The following is a 12,780-nucleotide window of genomic DNA, read 5'->3' on the forward strand; positions in this document are numbered from 1 at the left end:
AAAATGATTTATTTGGTGATGAGCTTTCGTGGGACAGATCCACTTCATCAGATCAATCTCATTTCCAATACAGACTGACATTTATCAGTACAGAGGACCCAAAAAAAAGAAACCAAAAACCTGCAATAGAAACTGGCAGATCAAATAGGACTGAAGAGTGAGGGGTGAGGAGTGGGGGAATGTTAACTGTTCTGTCTGTAATAATTACGAGCATCAAAGGAAGGGAAGCAGTCCTTATAATGTCTGAGGTAACTGATGTCTGTTCATACCTCGTGTTAATGTGTGGAATTTGAGTATGAATTCCAGCTCACAGATTTCTTGCTCTAATCTGTTTTTAAATTCTTTATGCTCTAGGACACAAATTCTCAGGTCTTTAACATAATGGCCCACTCCACTGAAGTGTTCACTGACCAGGTTTATGTGTATTGAGTTTCTTGATGTCTGTTCTGTGTCCGTTTATTCTTTGGTGAAGGTTTTGCCCAGTCTGTCCAATGTACATAGTGGCAGGGCATTGTTGGCACATAATGGCATACATAATGTTGCTGGATGTGCAAGAGAATGTGCCTTTGATCTTGTAACTAATGTGGTCAGGTCCAGTGATGGGATCCCCAGAATAAATATGTGGACAAAGTTGGCAGTGGGGTTTGTTACAAGGAAAAGTTCCAGGATTAGTATTACTGTGGTATAGCCTGTGATTGCTGGTGTGAATCTTTCTTAGGTTAGGAGGCTGTCTGTAGGAAAAGACATGCCTGACACCGAGGGCCTTCTGGGGTGTAGCATCCTGATCTAGAATAGGTTGTGGATTTTGAATGGTGCATTGCAGGGGTTTGATTTGGGGCAAAAGGTGATAAGTGGTGGTCTGTTGTTGATCTTCTTGGGCCTATCCTGAAGTAGCTGGTTTCTGGGTATTCATCTGGCCATGTCAATTTGTTTTTTTTAATTTCTCCCAGCGGGTAATTACTTTTTATGAATGCTTGGTAGAGGTCCTGAAGTGTTTGGTCCCTGTTAGTAGGACCAGAACAGATCCAATTGTATCTAAGGGCTTGACTATAAACGATGGCTCGTGTGGTGTGAGCAGGATGGAAGCTGGAGGTATGTAGGTAAGTGTAGCAGTCGATGGGCTTCTGGTAGAGAGTGGTGACGATGTGGCCATCAGTGATTTGTACTGTGGTATCCAGGAAATGTATTTCTCGTGTGGAATAGTCAAGACTGAGATGGATGGTAGGATGCTGCGTGTCAAGGAGGTAAGAGCTGGCGTAAAATCATTTCATTTTGGTTCAGTTCAACACTAATGAGTTAGTCTGAGCCGTCAGAATGCCTGAGGTATCCGTGATCCAAGTGCCTCATCCCGCATTTTCCACTGTGGAGCAAATGCCCGAACTGGATTCGAGCTGCTTTGGTGCACAGCAGTCTCCCTTCTGGTTGAATTGCTTCCATGCATCAAGGGAGCCCTGTGACCACAGTGCATCATGGGAAATGCAGTCTGACTGGGTAATGTAGCCTATACAAGTTGTTTCACCAGACAATCACAGCTTAATCCTAGTAGTGGTTAATACAACTACGTCTGTAGCTCAGTTGGTAGATTTCTTTGCTAGGATGCTGAAAAATCCCAGGTTCATACCCTGCCCAAGTGCATATCTTTGCAGTGGTGAGAGGATCTTATAATTGTCACAATGTCCTAATACCATTAAAACACACTTACACCGGCTCTGATACATAATCAAAATGGGAGCATATTTGTACACACGGTTACTGAATCAGATGCAATAGCTCTCTGTGATTTAGCTATCTATGAGCAACTGCGAGAAATATGATAAGCTTCATGCCCAATTGAACCTGCTTTTTGCATCTTGATCAGGGATCCACCTAGTGAACACTGAGCACTTCATGACACTTAATAAATTACACTACGTGACTCTGAACGTTGCATGTTAGAAGATATTTTCATATGGAAGCTGGCCAAGCCACTACTTGGACTAGGCAGTGCTGTTTTCCTACAGAGACTTACCTTATTCTTTTTTGTAACTGTTTGCTTGAGCTGATCTTATCTGTGCCCCAATACTTTATTCAGCTCCATTCTTTCTAACAGAATGTAAAATCAACAGAGATCTGGAGACCTACTCTGGAATTTTAATCAGAACAGTAACAGCCTGAGAGGCTAAAGGTCTCAGTATTGACAAGGCAAAGATCACATGCTGGATTGTAGGCAGCCAGCAAACAGGATTTATGACAGGTGTCCAGTGTAACAGGGACCAGACACTCAAGTTATTCGGAAAGCAACTAAAAAAATATCGTGTACAGCTTGGAATTTGCGTCGCCTGTCTGGTCTGTAAGGCTGGGAGTTGATACTCATACTTAATGATTATTGCTCCAGCTACCTACAGGGGACTAGGTCCATTCATGAAGTCAATAGCTCCATAGTGATTAACATCAGTTCAGGATATGGGCCAACGTTTGGCAATTTCTTTTGTGGCAGTTTAGGAGTTGGAGCAAAATGAGGCAACTTGGAACAAGAGTCTCCTCATCCCCAGGCCAGGAAGGCACCAATTGCTGCAGAAAGGTATGTGATGGGTTGGACCCACTTCCCATCAGGGACGCCACCTGATCTCCTGGGGTCCCGTTCAGCACTCCAGCCCTGCCAGCCTGAGTTTCCAGTGCACTAGGTTGCTGTGCCAGGTACCTAGGCCCCTTTCTAACACACACCCAGCTGCAGATGCAGACTGCAGTCAGACCTTTGGGAGAGGTTTCAGCCAGTGCTCACGTGCATGCCCCTGGGAAGTAGTTAAACCCCAAATTAATATTGTCTTGCGGTGTACAGAGAAGTTTTCACAATTCAAGTGCCTAAAATCTGTCTTCTCCCTCAGTGTGGGGAGGGAGCTGCACAACTTCTCCCGCTCCTCCCATATGAACGGGACAAATTGGCTTGTGTTATAAACAAGGAGTAAATTTAACTACGAAAGTTGGATTTTAAGTGATTGTCAGGGCCAGCAAACAGAACAAAGCCGATTACTAAGCAAATAAAATAAAACACGGACACTGAGCTTAAGCTCTTAAAGAAACTAGTTAGAAAAATATTTCTCACCTTCATGTTGATTTGGGGCAGATTGCAGAAATTTCTGAAGGTGAGAGACCCTGCCTGTAGCTTCAGTCTTCAGGTAGCTTATTCACAGATCGCATCCCTTTTCCAGCCTGGCTTCCTGCTTATCCTTTGTGCTTGTTCCTTAGGTGTTTCCAGCATCATCCTGGGCAGGGTTTTAGTGAAGAGTGAATCCAGATCAACTTGCTCCCAAGCTTTAAATAAGATTTATATAAGGCTGGAAGCTTTTGTTTCCCTGTCTTGATCTATCCCCTCCTTTTGACAGAAAATTGCTCGAAGTCCATGGTAGCGCTTAGAACCAGATGACCGGACCACCTGACCTACTCGGGTCACAGTTAAGTCCCAGGGTGCCTCTCAGGAACGAGATTAGCATCTACAGTCTTGTTGTTTCTTCCTACTGGCCCACCAAGGCCGGTGGCCTACTGTCTGCTGGGTATCTACCAAATACACACTCGGCTGTAACTGTTACAGTCCATATTCCTAACTTTAGATACAGAAGTGCTACATGCATACAAATAGGATCCCAGTCAGTAAATCACAGCCTTTCCAGTGATACCTCACAGGGCCTATCTTGCATAAAACAGGTCTTAGTTATGCCATATTCATAACTCCACCATGTGTCAGTGAAGAATATGGGGTGTAACATCGCAAGGTTTCAACAGAAGTGGGGTGAGAGCTGGGCCAGGCTGCAGCTGGGTGCTCAGGAATGTTCAGGAAAAAAGGAATGAGGTGGTTTCCAAGGCTCTTTTTTCATATCACCCTTGCCCCCCACCCCCCAATGAAAATTAGGTGGCTTTGAAGATAAACTCCAGGGGCTAGACTGCTGTGGTTCCCACTCCCTTCTCCGCCTTCATGACACAGGCATGTAGGTTGCCAGAGGGTACACAGTTATGCATGTCTCCTTGTTCCAAGATGGGGCAGTCTGAGCCATCAGGTCCTTTCGTGGCAGGGCATGTTGCATTCGTGGCATTGTTTAGCTTATGAATGAATGCACAAGGTGGCAGATCAGGAAAGGTTTCCATGATCTCAGAGTGGGCGTGCCCACCCTCAGTCCCCATGTGGGGAAGTTGTCCGGGTGCAGCTGGGCCATCTCTGTGGAACCAGTCAAGCCATCATGCTGACCCTGTGGCACATAAATTAAAATCTCAGGAGGCTGTTGCTAAAGTTGTTCAGGGAAAAGAGCCAAAGTCATCAGAATTCCCCAGAAGATTTTGGATGAATCTGGATAGCCAGAGACCCTGAGGCCCCAGAGGAGAATGAGGCCATGATATTCTCGGGTGGTAGGTGGTAGGTGGTAGAAGGGGAATTGCCACTGATTCATTCTCCCTACTGATATTTTTGGAAGATGTACCTTTAAATTAGATGCAGTGTTACATGTGAAACTCCAGTGACTTTGTCAAGAGACCTTGCTCTGCTTACAGCCAAGAAGGAATTTTTAATCCGTAACTCTTGTTTTATTGAATGATATGGTAAATACAAAATACAGCCCACAGTGTAACTGACAGGCTCAGATTTGTGTGCTGTTTGTTTGTTTGTTTCTGCTTTCGTGAGAAAGGGAACTCCTAGAGGAACTGATTAAGAGCCCAGCTGATGAAGTACTTGGCTTTAAGTGATTTCTGAGCTACATCCTGTCTCAGTGCTAATTGAGAATGCATTTATCCCCATGGGGAAAAGCTAGTTGCTACAAAGATTTTGTTCTTACCCTGCCCCTGCAGGTATTAAGGTTTGTTATAAATAATGCTTGAGTATCAGGAATCGAATGAGGACTTTTGTAGCTTGTTCATGAAACTCTAACATCTCTCTCTGCTAATGCTTCTGTCAATAAATCATTTTTAATTATAAGTTTAAGTTCTCATCAGCTAATCATGTGTAAATGATCTCTGGGGCGGTTCCTGTTGTAAGATGTGCAGAGGAACATTAAGGAGGTTTAAGGAAAAAAATGTTTTCTCAGCACTTTCCTCTTTTTCTTTCCTCCCTCTCCTTCCCAGAAGAACAACACACTCAGTTTAGAGAGGTGAATGCACCCGCATGTGTATGGTAACATATGAATAAAGTGGTACCAGACCAGCACCATTGTGCACCCCTCCATTGGGGAACGTGTAAATCTAGCTCTCGTTTTAGAGGCCAGTCCCATCTCTGGTCCCTGCATTTGTTGTGGAGTGGTTTTGATGAAATACTGTGTGCTGTGATTGGCTCGCCATGCCATAATGGGCTCTGATACGGCTGTTCCATCAGTGCTCCACGGAGCATTTAAAGAATGGTAATGCGCCTCCTTCTGATGTGATTCTCAGAACTGGGCCTGCACATATATGCCCTTCCTTTTGCATGGGCAGTTTGCTCCCACTGGTGTGACAGCTGCACACACAAGAAGGTTGGACACGCAGCTCTGACCCATAGGGGGGATATCTGACGTGTAGCCCCAGAGGAGAACTCCACAGGATGATTCTACATAGTATTCCCATCCTCCCTGGAGAAATCTGCTGGAAGATTTTGTCTTCTGAGCTTGGATTTCATCCTTTCTTGAGCATCTCCGGCCTTCAGTGGCGCTACAATTTCTTTGGTTTGTCTTTGTCAATCAGCTCGATTTTGTAGTTACGTCGCAGGCTAGGTCTCCACTAGCTGCGGAAGGTCGAGAGCTTAAGTTCAATCTTCCGGGGCACTGCTTTGCGCATACAACCCCGGAACACCTTGTGAGCCGCGAGGGGTAAGGAAGGTTGACGAGAGGGGCTCTCCCATCAGCATTCTGCGGTGAGGACGGTGACCAATCTTGATAGCTGCAAAATCGATTTTAGGTACACAATTGGCGTGTCTGAAATTGCCTAGCAGCCGTCAACGTTCCCAGTAAGTGCAGACGTAGCCTTGTGCTAAAAGAGCCATTTCCTCCTTTTATTCACTGTGATGCCCTCCCTGACTCCAGTGGGAGCAGAATTTGGTTCACAATGAATGAATCTTTTCTAAGGTGGCCATTCCTTAAAGTAGCCTCCCGGGGTCTCGTTCAGGGTCTGGCTCCACTGTGCAGGATACTGTACAAACCAGTAGTAAAATGTGGTCCCTGCCAGTGTTCTCTGCAAACTGAGCACTTGGGCAGCTGCCCAGGAGAGATTCAGGTGCCACCCAGCTGATTAGCAGCCACCCACAGTGGGCAGCCTGTGTTTCTATTGGTGGTGCACATCCTCACATGCCTTGGTGCATGTAACAAAATGTATTCTGCACCTGGATTGTGAATTGGCGGGAACCCTGGTCCCTGCCCCAAGGAGCTTACATTTTAAACTGTCTCCTTGTTTTCATTCTCTGAAGCTTCTTGGTATCGGAGTGGCAGCCGTGTGGCTGCTGAGTTTTTTATTTTCATTTCACATCCCTGTCTCTCTCAGCTAGAAAAGAATTAAGAAAACTCACTTGAAGATTAATGACAGATTATGTCTGTGCTTGCCTCCCCATTTGCCCTTCAAGATCTGAATTATTTTGGTTCCCCTTAAATGCATCTTTCCAATCTCCAGGCTGTCCTTTCTATAGTGCAATCTCCTCCCCGGGACAGGCCACCATGTTCTAATGATCAGCATCCCCTCGTCGTAGAGGGTTTCTTTTACACTGCACCCTCACTGCACAGAACTCAGCTGGATGAGTCACTTCTCTGCCCGTATGCTGGCAGTGCTCCTGTCCCCAGGCAGGGATAGCGGAAGTACAGCCCTGCAGTTTTCTCTCTAATTTTTCCCACTCCTGACCGGAATGAATTTTGTTCTTTGTGCCAGTAATATTGGTGCACATAATTACATTTCATATGGAGGGGATGGGACCAAGGGGTTCTGAGTGTGGGAAGGGGCTCAGGGCTGGGGCAGAGGGCACTCTGGCAAATTCAGTCAGCAGATGGCAAAGCATGAAAATAATTGGCCTGTCCTGGTCCCTCACTTATCCGGCCTGTTCAGTTCATTTCCTAGGGGAGGAGAAGACAAATTCTAGCCCCCTTTTAGCTGGCAGCTGTGTAGCCATGAGAAGCCTAGGCAGCTTGATTTCAGGGAGTATGTCCTTGTTGCTCTGAGTTAGAGGAAAAGAACCGGCTTTAAGTTCCAGCGGAAAAGCCACACTGACATAGAATCGTCACAGTCTTAGGGGTTTTTGTTTGCCGAGGTTCAGTAACAGATTATTTTTAACAGGGAATCATTGTCTTCCAATAATGAATATGAAAAATACTGAATGTTTGACCTCAAGATACTAGGTCAGCATGTCCTTTGGATGGCGGAGAAGCATCCTGGGCTCTGTCTGTGGTACTTCATTGGGAGCTTTTCCATTCATTCCTGCCTGTGAAGGCGGCCACTAGGACCAGGATTCCAGCTTTCCAGCTGCTCTGCACAGCGTTCTTTGGAAAGCCATTTGCACAGAGGAGATGGTAGAGCTCACAGAACCCAGAGCGTGTCCTGCCGAGGGCATTTCCCTGGGGCGCGGCGGTGGGATTTTTCTGAGTCATTGAGCTGTGACTGGGAGTAGAATGTTCTCCAGAGGAAATACAGGACTCTTGGGAGTGGCTCTGCTGGGGGTGTGTGCTGGGGGTGGGCTCTCCCTGTAGAACACGGTCATGGGATTTGGCAAACAGAGAGTCTGTGCAGTCGAAAGCGGGTGACCACAGGCAAATGAAAGGCATTTTGTTAACTAAAACAGAAGAGCTCTTTCAGGGTGCAGCATGCCTCGCTCTTTCACGGGCAACGAGATTAGTGGACTCCTAGTTCTCAGAATGCTCTCTGGTCTCTTCAAAGTACTTGAAGCATTATTTTCTGCCTCAGGAGATTGATAGCCCTTCCTGCTGCCCCATTTCCCATCCCTCCCCCGTCAAAACAAAAAGCAGTCAAGTAGCACTTTAAAGACTAGCAAAATAGTTTATTAGGTGAGCTTTCATGAGACAGACCCACTTCTTCAGACCAACCCCGTCAGTGTCAGTAATGCTGTTATTGGAGGTGTTGTGGCCTCGGGGTTTGAGCATGGCACTGAGGGTCTGAATTCCTGGGTTTTATTCCCATTCTTGCCACTGACTAGCTGCAGGAGTTTCGAGAAGTTGCAAGGAATTTCTGAGCCTCGGTCCACGCACCTGTCAAGTGAAGGTAGTGAGTCTTACCAGGTTGTTTGCTGATCCCCTTGTGCGCCATGAGTAGCCCCGTAACTCTATGCTAGTCATGGATCGATGTTTTACTCTGCCTGAGTAAGGGAAGTGAAATAGATCCCTGGGAGTTTTCAAATGCCTCAGGAGCCCCAACTCAGCCTATTATTGGCATTCTATGGAAAACCTCTCCCACCTTCTCGGATCATCCCCAGATTGTCTCCAATTTCTCGCTTTCTTTCCTTCTGCCCTGATTAATCTTGTTTCCTGGATTCCTTGACAACATAAGCATCTGAGCATCTTGCTTCTCAGACTGTGATTCAATTACCAAATGTTCAGGGAGATGGGGCTTGCTCGGTCTCGGAACCACACTCGCCCGATTAGACTCTGAAGGTTGAACGCAAGAATTAAGAGGAACTGGAGAAGCACATCCTTTTACATGGGGGTGCACATTTGCCTGCTTATACAAGGAACTAACACTTCGCATTCCAAGTACCTTAGGGACAAGAACTTCTACAAGAAAGGGGGAAGGAAAGGGCACATTTTAAAGCAACACTTAAAGCTGGATTTTCAGGTACACTAGTGGAGTGATGCTGGGTTTTGTGCCACCTTTCCATCCCTCCATCCCCAAGTTCTGAAGCTGAATGGAGGCCAGGTTGGCCTCCCAGCACAATTCAGAGCAATCCCAAGGGCTATTTTTACTTGCATCACATTGTAATAGCCTGTGTCAGAGAGGTAGCCGTGTGGAGGGAGAAGAATCAGACTTCAGTCACTGTCCTGTCTTCCAGTACTCCCATGGTTTGACTTCCCGCCAGGACTCCCTCTTATTCCACTTATCCCACTCTGGAGGGATCCATAGTAACCCCTTGGGCCTGTGTTCTGCCAGGGTCAGGCTTTGCTATTCCTGACAAGGACTTAATGGAAAGCCTTTTATAGGGTTAATTTGGGGCACCAGTGGGACTGATATGGAATGAATCCAAAGCCCTGATTCTGTAATTCTGGGCTAGTTCCCTGCTCTGTCCAAAGGAAATCACTTTTCCCCATGCTGCGTGCTGCTGTTGAATGGAAACCCTGGCTTTTCCCAAGAGGAAGACTGAGGATGGGAGAAGGATCAGAGTGGTTGCCGTGTTAGTCTGTATCTTTGAGAACAACAAGAAGTCCTGTGGCACCTTCCAGACTAACGTGACGAAGCGGGTCTTTGCCCACGAAAGCTTACACTCCAAAATATCTGTTAGTCTATAAGGTGCCACAAAACTTCTTCTTGTTCTCAGGATGGGAGAGTCTTTCGAGCAGCGATAAGGAACGCTGCTGGAGTGATACTTGATCGCTCTTCCTACCTCACTTAATATTTCATAGCTGGCAAATGCAGGGGTGCACAACTGGGCTTTCCAGCTATACATAGCCCATGCTGAAACAGCTGAGCTCCACCCATGGTGAGAGTCGAGCACTGGAATTCTCTGTGCCCAGCCTCTCAAGCAAGGGGGAGAGCAAGCAAGTGGTATTTTGTATTGGGGAATGCTGCTCCACCCAGAGCGATGAGGACTCGTTTTGCTGGGATTCATTCTGTATCAGCCCCACTTGGGCCACAAATGAAACCTATACAAGGTTTTATGTACACATGAGCCTGGCACGTTAGCCTGTTCTTAGGGGAAACATGCCTGGGAAAAATCCTGCTTGGAGCATATTCCTCCTCACCATCCATTCCAAAAAATCCCAGTTTATTCCATTGGTAAGTGGGTACCAGTTATTGCTAGGAATTATCCCCCCAAAGAGCATGTTAATCGGGAGCTGGCTGTTCCCCTCCCACTATTCATATTTAATGTTGTTGGACTCCCACTTAAACCATCAGGTTGCTCCACAAGCCTTGGGCAGCCCTTTAAATGCTGCCTACGATTTATACCTGTGGAAAAGCTAATGAAAGGCTCAATCGTGGAAATATCAGAGAGGGAGCCGTGTTAGTCTGTATCTTTGAGAACAAGAAGTCGTCCTCTGGCGCCTTTGAAACTAACAGATATTTTGGAGCCTGCGCTTTCGTGAGCAAAGACCGGCTTCAGCAGGTGTGTTGGGGGGAGGTTCAGAGCGGTATTTAAAGAGTGGGGACCCACTGAAACCCGCCCCCCCACGCATGCATCTGATGTGCGGGTCTTTGCCCACGAAAGCGTCTGCTCCAAAACATCTGTTAGTCTATCAGGTGCCACAGGACTTCTTGTTAATCATGGAAATATTGTGTGGACTCAGACAATGCAGCATGGGTGGGGCGGGGCCGGGCGGAGGGATGACACAGCAGCACTGGCACAGAGGATGGATTCGCTTTTCTATTTATGGCACTGTCTCCCTTTCAACTAATGGGCTGCTCACCACCCAGCTGCTAGTAGGTGTCAGAGTAACTGCAGATACGCAGCGGTGGCCAAGGGCAGGTCCATCACAGGTCTCTGGAGGGCCGGTCTCATCTGAAGGACCCAGCTGGCCGTCCGAACTCATGCAGGGTGGCTTGCAGCTGCCCTCCGAGGTTTGCTTTCATGTTGTGAATTTAGGTCTCCACCCCAAATTCAGCAAGGCAGGGCTGTAAATATCCCTCCCTGAGCCTGTTTAAAGGCTGGTGTCTGTGCTTAGTGAAGTGACTGCAAATTCACCCTTGAGGAGGGAGGAGCTGTAAATAACGTTTTTAAAGGCTTTGAATGGGACATTGTTAACCCTGAGCCTGCCAGGGCAAGGCCTGCCGGATGCTGGGAGCCCTCTGCAGTAGGCTGGAAGTGGCTCATGTTTTTCAGGGTCTGTAGGACCAAGAGCAAATTTACCTAGAACTGAAATCCCATCCCAATAAAAAGCAAGGTGTGTATGGCCTTGGATTCCCTCCATTCTCCCTGGAGAGCTGTGAGGCTCAAACTCCCCAAGGGGTGAGTGGAGTGCCCTGCAGTGCCCTTCCAGCTAGCAGCCCCTCTGCTTCAGAACTGCAACCACCTTCTTTAAACCATGGGCCTAGGCAGGATGAGGACTGGAAGCCAGGTTGGATGATGGGAGGGTCTCAGAACCCAGGGCCTGGAACAGGAGTGGGCCACAAGCTGGTCTGCAGAATATGGCCGTGGGCACAGACATGAGGGTACAGAAGATCATAGAATCATAGCACACCAGAACTGGAAGGGACCTCGAGAGGTGATGGAGTCCAGTTCCCTGCCCTCTCGGCAGCACCAAGAACCATCTAGACCACCCCCAAGAGGTGTCTGTCTAACCTGCTCTTAAATGTCTCCAGCGATGGAGATTCCACAACCTCCCTAGGTAATTTATTCCAGTGTTTAACCATCTTGTTTTTCCTAATGTCTAATCTAAACCTCCCTTGTTGCAGTTGAAGCCCATTGCTCCTTGTTAACAACTCCAGGTGACCCCTAGGAAAGAGGAGCAGGCAGCGCCTGGCGCTCACATGACTCTGACTCTTTGAGCAAGATGGAAAATTAACCTGCTCTGGTGTGTGTTGATGGGTTGCAAAGATGTGGTGCATGGTGGCCCGGACCCTGCAGAGTTTCAGTACATTCCTTTGGGGACTTGTAACCACATATACGACAGCCCTGTGCTAAGGCCATCCAAAAAGATTTCATCTGTAGATTCATACATAGATTCCGGGGCCAGAGGAACAACTGTGATCTAGTCTGACCTCATGCATAAGACAGGCCAGAGACGTGACCCACCCCAGTTGGCCAAGCAGGTCTGTGGCTATGTGGGGGAGGGGCACATAAGTGTCCTATGCCAGAAGTCAGCAACCTGCAGCTCCGGAGCCACATGTGGCTCTTTTAAGGAGTCATTTGCAGCTCCGGATCTGCCGCCGCTGACTCCTCTGCGGCTCCCCGCCCTGCCGCCGCTGAAACAACAGAACCAAGTTCAGTGGGTTTAATGGATGGATCCCTTCCACCACCCTGCCAGCCATTAAACCAACTGAATTTAGTTCTATTGTTTCAGCGGTAGCAGAACCGACAGCCGCAGAGGAGTCAGCGGCAGCAGCCAGGATGGGAGCGGGGTCCAAAGATGGGGGGAATCCTTCTGCAGCGCCGGCCTGGTCTTGTAGAACCCGATAAATTGTGGTGTGGCTGCTGGCAGGGCCACCCAGCGCTCTCCATGTCCTGCACCGAGCGCCGGAGCGGCTGCATGCCTTCCCACGCAGGTGTGGGGGGACTGCACTGGTAACAGGGTGCCCCGCGCTGCAGGTGGGTGCCCTGCGTGGATGGGATTAGGGTGGGCTTGGCTCATGTGAGGTGCTGGAAGGGATACACTGGGGCAGGGAGCTGTTCAGGAGCCCAGTGGCTTGGTGGAAAGGTTCCGAGTGCAAAGGAGCCCCTCCTCCAGGCTCGGCTCAGCGAGCAGCATGGGAGGGAGGTATCATCTGCCCAGCAGGCATCACGCAACTGGCTGAGCGCCCCAAGGCAGGAGCCGAGCATGGCTGGGCCAGCTGTTTTGGGGGGATGAGGGGGAGTTCCTGACATACAGCCCTGAGGTCCCTCTAGCTAGGGGTTACAAGAAGTGTGGTTGGACGTGATTTACTGAGCCCTATCTCATATTCACATGCATTGCGGCTCTTGAAGTATTGGTTGTGTAACCAGATTTGGAA

The 12,780-nt window shown here is 48.1% G+C and overlaps 1 long non-coding RNA gene across 1 annotated transcript in view; it reads left to right on the top strand.

The window, feature by feature from the left end:
• The window catches only part of LOC142019641 (uncharacterized), a 195,240-nt gene that overhangs the window by 98,566 nt on the left and 83,894 nt on the right, over positions 1 to 12,780 (top strand). The gene's annotated exons all lie outside the window — the stretch shown is intronic.

The sequence above is a fragment of the Carettochelys insculpta genome, chromosome 12 (assembly GCF_033958435.1).
Source record: "Carettochelys insculpta isolate YL-2023 chromosome 12, ASM3395843v1, whole genome shotgun sequence".
In the NCBI taxonomy this organism is placed as follows: Eukaryota; Metazoa; Chordata; order Testudines; family Carettochelyidae; genus Carettochelys; species Carettochelys insculpta.